The sequence below is a fragment of the Camellia sinensis genome, chromosome 10 (genome assembly GCF_055761805.1).
Source record: "Camellia sinensis isolate YWXY chromosome 10, ASM5576180v1, whole genome shotgun sequence".
Classification (NCBI taxonomy): domain Eukaryota; kingdom Viridiplantae; phylum Streptophyta; class Magnoliopsida; order Ericales; family Theaceae; genus Camellia; species Camellia sinensis.
Genome location: NC_138970.1, coordinates 189,458,464 through 189,466,374, shown reverse-complemented (window position 1 = coordinate 189,466,374; position 7,911 = coordinate 189,458,464).

The following is a 7,911-nucleotide window of genomic DNA, read 5'->3' as shown; positions in this document are numbered from 1 at the left end:
AGGTGTTCGAGTGTTCGAACCGTATTTCGCAAGAAATGGTAAGTAAACCTCATATTTACATATCTGCCACTGTGCAGAAGAATCCGTATAGGTGTTCGAGTGTTCGAACCGTATTGCGCAAGAAATGGTATGTAAACCCCGTATTTACATATCTGCCACTGTGCAGGAGAATCCGTATAGGTGTTCGAGTGTTCGAACCGTATTGCGCAAGAAATTGTATGTAAAGCCCGTATTTACATATCTGCCACTGTGCAGGAGAATCCGTATAGGTGTTCGAGTGTTCGAACCGTATTGCGCAAGAAATGGTACGTAAACCCCGTATTTACATATCTGCCACTGTGCAGGAGAATCCGTATAGGTGTTCGAGTGTTCGAACCGTATTGCAAAAGAAATGGTACTGAAACCCCGTATTTACATATCTGCCACTGCGCAGGAGAATCCGTATAGGTGTTCGAGTTTTCGAACCGTAATGCGCAAGAAATGGTATGTAAACCCCGGATTTACATATCTGCCACTGTGCAAGAGAATCCGTATAGGTGTTCGAGTGTTCGACCCGTAATGCGCAAGAAATGGTATGTAAACCCCGCATTTACATATCTGCCACTGTGCAGGAGAATCCGTATAGGTTTTCGAGTGTTCGAACCGTATTGCGCAAGAAATGGTATGTAAACCCCGTATTTATATATCTGCCACTGTGCAGGAGAATCCGTAAAGGTGTTCGAGTGTTCGAACCGTAATGCGCAAGAAATGGTATGTAAACCCCGTATTTACATATCTGCCACTGTGCAGGAGAATCCGTTTAGGTGTTCGAGTGTTCGAACCGTATTGCGCAAGAAATGGTATGTAAACCCCGTATTTACATATCTGCCACTGTGCAGGAGAATCCGTATAGGTGTTCGAGTGTTCGAACCGTATTGCGCAAGAAATGGTATGTAAACCCCGTATTTACATATCTGCCACTGTGTAGGAGAATCCGTATAGGTGTTCGAGTGTTCGAACCGTATTTCGCAAGAAATGGTAAGTAAACACCGTATTTACATATCTGCCACTCTGCAGGAGAATCCGTACAGGTGTTCGAGTGTTCGAACCGTAATGCGCAAGAAATGGTATGTAAACCCCGTATTTACATATCTGCCACTGTGCAGGAGAATCCGTATAGGTGTTCGAGTGTTCGAACCGTATTGCGCAAGAAATGGTACGTAAACCCCGTATTTACATATCTGCCACTGTGCAGGAGAATCCGTATAGGTGTTCGAGTGTTCGAACCGTATTGCGCAAGAAATGGTACGTAAACCCCGTATTTACATATCTGCCACTGTGCAGGAGAATCCGTATAGGTGTTCGAGTGTTCGAACCGTACTGCAAAAGAAATGGTACTGAAACCCCGTATTTACATATCTGCCACTGCGCAGGAGAATCCGTATAGGTGTTCGAGTGTTCGAACCGTAATGCGCAAGAAATGGTATGTAAACCCCGCATTTACATATCTGCCACTGTGCAGGAGAATCCGTATAGCTTTTCGAGTGTTCGAACCGTATTGCGCAAGAAATGGTATGTAAACCCCGTATTTACATATCTGCCACTGTGCAGGAGAATCCGTATAGGTGTTCGAGTGTTCGAACCGTAATGCGCAAGAAATGGTATGTAAACCCCGTATTTACATATCTGCCACTGTGCAGGAGAATCCGTGTTGGTGTTCGAGTGTTCGAACCGTATTGCGCAAGAAATGGTATGTAAACCCCGTATTTACATATCTGCCACTGTACAGGAGAATCCGTATAGGTGTTCGAGTGTTCGAACCGTATTGCGCAAGAAATGGTATGTAAACCCCGTATTTACATATCTGCCACTGTGTAGGAGAATCCGTATAGGTGTTCGAGTGTTCGAACCGTATTTCGCCAGAAATGGTAAGTAAACCTCATATTTACATATCTGCCACTGTGCAGGAGAATCCGTATAGGTGTTCGAGTGTTCGAACCGTATTGCGCAAGAAATGGTATGTAAACCCCGTATTTACATATCTGCCACTGTGCAGGAGAATCCGTATAGGTGTTCGAGTGTTCGAATCATATTGCGCAAGAAATTGTATGTAAACCCCGTATTTACATATCTGCCACTGTGCAGGAGAATCCGTATAGGTGTTCGAGTGTTCGAACCGTATTGCGCAAGAAATGGTACGTAAACCCCGTATTTACATATCTGCCACTGTGCAGGAGAATCCGTATAGGTGTTCGAGTGTTCGAACCGTATTGCGCAAGAAATGGTACGGAAAACCCGTATTTACATATCTGCCACTGCGCAGGAGAATCCGTATTGGTGTTCGAGTGTTCGAACCGTAATGCGCAAGAAATGGTATGTAATCCCCGTATTTACATATCTGCCACTGTGCAGGAGAATCCGTATAGGTGTTCGAGTGTTCGAACCGTAATGCGCAAGAAATGGTATATAAACCCTGTATTTACAAATCTGCCACTGTGCAGGAGAATCCGTATTGGTGTTCGAGTGTTCGAACCGTATTGCGCAAGAAATGGTATGTAAACCCCATATTTACATATCTGCCACTGTGCAGGAGAATCCGTATAGGTGTTCGAGTGTTCGAACCGTATTGCGCAAGAAATGGTAAGTAAACCCCGTATTTACATGTGTGCCACTGTGCAGGAGAATCTGTATAGGTGTTCGAGTGTTCGAACCGTATTTCGCAAGAAATGGTAAGTAAACCTCATATTTACATATCTGCCACTGTGCAGGAGAATCCGTATAGGTGTTCGAGTGTTCGAACCGTATTGCGCAAGAAATGGTATGTAAACCCCGTATTTACATATCTGCCACTGTGCAGGAGAATCCGTATAGGTGTTCGAATGTTCGAACCGTATTGCGCAAGAAATGGTATGTAAACCCCGTATTTACATATCTGCCACTGTGCAGGAGAATCCGTATAGGTGTTCGAGTGTTCGAACCGTATTGCGCAAGAAATGGTATGTAAACCCCGTATTTACATATCTGCCACTGTGCAGGAGAATCCGTATAGGCGTTCGAGTGTTCGAACCGTATTGCGCAAGAAATGGTACGTCAACCCCGTATTTACATATCTGCCACTATGCAGGAGAATCCGTATAGGTGTTCGAGTGTTCGAACCGTATTGCAAAAGAAATGGTACGGAAACCCCGTATTTACATATCTGCCACTGCGTTGGAGAATCCGTATAGGTGTTCGAGTGTTCGAACCGTAATGCGCAAGAAATGGTATGTCAACCCCGTATTTACATATCTGCCACTGTGCAGGAGAATCCGTATAGGTGTTCGAGTGTTCGAACCGTAATGCGCAAGAAATGGTATGTAAACCCCGCATTTACATATCTGCCACTGTGCGGGAGAATCCGTATAGGTTTTCGAGTGTTCGAACCGTATTGCGCAAGAAATGGTATGTAAACCCCGTATTTACATATCTGCCACTGTGCAGGAGAATCCGTATAGGTGTTCGACTGTTCGAACCGTATTGCGCAAGAAATGGTATGTAAACCCCGTATTTACATATCTGCCACTGTGCAGGAGAATCCGTATAGGTGTTCGAGTGTTCGAACCGTATTGCGCAAGAAATGGTACGGAAAACCCGTATTTACATAACTGCCACTGCGCAGGAGAATCCGTATAGGTGTTCGAGTGTTCGAACCGTAATGCGCAAGAAATGGTATGTAAACCCCGTATTTACATATCTGCCACTGTGCAGGAGAATCCGTATAGGTGTTCAAGTGTTCGAACCGTAATGCGCAAGAAATGGTATGTAAACCCCGTATTTACATATCTGCCACTGTGCAGGAGAATCCGTATAGGTGTTCGAGTGTTCGAACCGTATTGCACAAGAAATGGTATGTAAACCCCGTATTTACATATCTGCCACTGTGTAGGAGAATCCGTATAGGTGTTCGAGTGTTCGAACCGTATTTCGCAAGAAATGGTAAGTAAACCTCATATTTACATATCTGCCACTGTGCAGAAGAATCCGTATAGGTGTTCGAGTGTTCGAACCGTATTGCGCAAGAAATGGTATGTAAACCCCGTATTTACATATCTGCCACTGTGCAGGAGAATCCGTATAGGTGTTCGAGTGTTCGAACCGTATTGCGCAAGAAATTGTATGTAAAGCCCGTATTTACATATCTGCCACTGTGCAGGAGAATCCGTATAGGTGTTCGAGTGTTCGAACCGTATTGCGCAAGAAATGGTACGTAAACCCCGTATTTACATATCTGCCACTGTGCAGGAGAATCCGTATAGGTGTTCGAGTGTTCGAACCGTATTGCAAAAGAAATGGTACTGAAACCCCGTATTTACATATCTGCCACTGCGCAGGAGAATCCGTATAGGTGTTCGAGTTTTCGAACCGTAATGCGCAAGAAATGGTATGTAAACCCCGGATTTACATATCTGCCACTGTGCAAGAGAATCCGTATAGGTGTTCGAGTGTTCGACCCGTAATGCGCAAGAAATGGTATGTAAACCCCGCATTTACATATCTGCCACTGTGCAGGAGAATCCGTATAGGTTTTCGAGTGTTCGAACCGTATTGCGCAAGAAATGGTATGTAAACCCCGTATTTATATATCTGCCACTGTGCAGGAGAATCCGTAAAGGTGTTCGAGTGTTCGAACCGTAATGCGCAAGAAATGGTATGTAAACCCCGTATTTACATATCTGCCACTGTGCAGGAGAATCCGTTTAGGTGTTCGAGTGTTCGAACCGTATTGCGCAAGAAATGGTATGTAAACCCCGTATTTACATATCTGCCACTGTGCAGGAGAATCCGTATAGGTGTTCGAGTGTTCGAACCGTATTGCGCAAGAAATGGTATGTAAACCCCGTATTTACATATCTGCCACTGTGTAGGAGAATCCGTATAGGTGTTCGAGTGTTCGAACCGTATTTCGCAAGAAATGGTAAGTAAACCTCATATTTACATATCTGCCACTGTGCAGGAGAATCCGTATAGGTGTTCGAGTGTTCGAACCGTATTGCGCAAGAAATGGTATGTAAACCCCGTATTTACATATCTGCCACTGTGCAGGAGAATCCGTATAGGTGTTCGAGTGTTCGAACCGTATTGCGCAAGAAATTGTATGTAAACCCCGTATTTACATATCTGCCACTGTGCAGGAGAATCCGTATAGGTGTTCGAGTGTTCGAACCGTATTGCGCAAGAAATGGTACGTAAACCCCGTATTTACATATCTGCCACTGTGCAGGAGAATCCGTATAGGTGTTCGAGTGTTCGAACCGTATTGCGCAAGAAATGGTACGGAAAACCCGTATTTACATATCTGCCACTGCGCAGGAGAATCCGTATAGGTGTTCGAGTGTTCGAACCGTAATGCGCAAGAAATGGTATGTAATCCCCGTATTTACATATCTGCCACTGTGCAGGAGAATCCGTATAGGTGTTCGAGTGTTCGAACCGTAATGCGCAAGAAGTGGTATGTAAACCCTGTATTTACATATCTGCCACTGTGCAGGAGAATCCGTATAGGTGTCCGAGTGTTCGAACCGTATTGCGCAAGAAATGATATGTAAACCCCATATTTACATATCTGCCACTGTGCCGGAGAATCCGTATAGGTGTTCGAGTGTTCGAACCGTATTGCGCAAGAAATGGTAAGTAAACCCCGTATTTACATGTCTGCACTGTGCAGGAGAATCTGTATAGGTGTTCGAGTGTTCGAACCGTATTTCGCAAGAAATGGTAAGTAAACCTCATATTTACATATCTGCCACTGTGCAGGAGAATCCGTATAGGTGTTCGAGTGTTCGAACCGTATTGCGCAAGAAATGGTACGTAAACCCCGTATTTACATATCTGCCACTGTGCAGGAGAATCCGTATAGGTGTTCGAATGTTCGAACCGTATTGCGCAAGAAATGGTATGTAAACCCCGTATTTACATATCTGCCACTGTGCAGGAGAATCCGTATAGGTGTTCGAGTGTTCGAACCGTATTGCGCAAGAAATGGTACGTCAACCCCGTATTTACATATCTGCCACAATGCAGGAGAATCCGTATAGGTGTTCGAGTGTTCGAACCGTATTGCAAAAGAAATGGTACGGAAACCCCGTATTTACATATCTGCCACTGCGCTGGAGAATCCGTATAGGTGTTCGAGTGTTCGAACCGTAATGCGCAAGAAATGGTATGTCAACCCCGTATTTACATATCAGCCACTGTGCAGGAGAATCCGTATAGGTGTTCGAGTGTTTGAACCGTAATGCGCAAGAAATGGTATGTAAACCCCGCATTTACATATCTGCCACTGTGTGGGAGAATCCGTATAGGTTTTCGAGTGTTCGAACCGTATTGCGCAAGAAATGGTATGTAAACCCCGTATTTACATATCTGCCACTGTGTAGGAGAATCCGTATAGGTGTTCGAGTGTTCGAACCGTATTTCGCAAGAAATGGTAAGTAAACCTCATATTTACATATCTGCCACTGTGCAGGAGAATCCGTATAGGCGTTCGAGTGTTCGAACCGTATTGCGCAAGAAATGGTACGTCAACCCCGTACTTACATATCTGCCACTATGCAGGAGAATCCGTATAGGTGTTCGAGTGTTCGAACCGTATTGCAAAAGAAATGGTACGGAAACCCCGTATTTACATATCTGCCACTGCGTTGGAGAATCCGTATAGGTGTTCGAGTGTTCGAACCGTAATGCGCAAGAAATGGTATGTCAACCCCGTATTTACATATCTGCCACTGTGCAGGAGAATCTGTATAGGTGTTCGAGTGTTCGAACCGTAATGCGCAAGAAATGGTATCTAAACCCCACATTTACATATCTGCCACTGTGCGGGAGAATCCGTATTGGTTTTCGAGTGTTCGAACCGTATTGCGCAAGAAATGGTATGTAAACCCCGTATTTACATATCTGCCACTGTGCAGGAGAATCCGTATAGGTGTTCGAGTGTTCGAACCGTATTGCGCAAGAAATGGTATGTAAACCCCGTATTTACATATCTGCCACTGTGCAGGAGAATCCGTATAGGTGTTCGAGTGTTCGAACCGTATTGCGCAAGAAATGGTACGGAAAACCCGTATTTACATAACTGCCACTGCGCAGGACAATCCGTATAGGTGTTCGAGTGTTCGAACCGTAATGCGCAAGAAATGGTATGTAAACCCCGTATTTACATATCTGCCACTGTGCAGGAGAATCCGTATAGGTGTTCGAGTGTTCGAACCGTAATGCGCAAGAAATGGTATGTAAACCCCGTATTTACATATCTGCCACTGTGCAGGAGAATCCGTATAGGTGTTCGAGTGTTCGAACCGTATTGCACAAGAAATGGTATGTAAACCCCGTATTTACATATCTGCCACTGTGTAGGAGAATCCGTATAGGTGTTCGAGTGTTCGAACCGTATTTCGCAAGAAATGGTAAGTAAACCTAATATTTACATATCTGCCACTGTGCAGGAGAATCCGTATAGGTGTTCGAGTGTTCGAACCGTATTGCGCAAGAAATGGTATGTAAACCCCGTATTTACATATCTGCCACTGTGCAGGAGAATCCGTATAGGTGTTCGAGTGTGCGAACCGTATTGCGCAAGAAATTGTATGTAAACCCCGTATTTACATATCTGCCACTGTGCAGGAGAATCCGTATAGGTGTTCGAGTGTTCGAACCGTATTGCGCAAGAAATGGTACGTAAACCCCGTATTTACATATCTGCCACTGTGCAGGAGAATCCGTATAGGTGTTCGAGTGTTCGAACCGTATTGCGCAAGAAATGGTACGGAAAACCCGTATTTACATAACTGCCACTGCGCAGGACAATCCGTATAGGTGTTCGAGTGTTCGAACCGTAATGCGCAAGAAATGGTATGTAAACCCCGTATTTACATATCTGCCACTGTGCAGGAG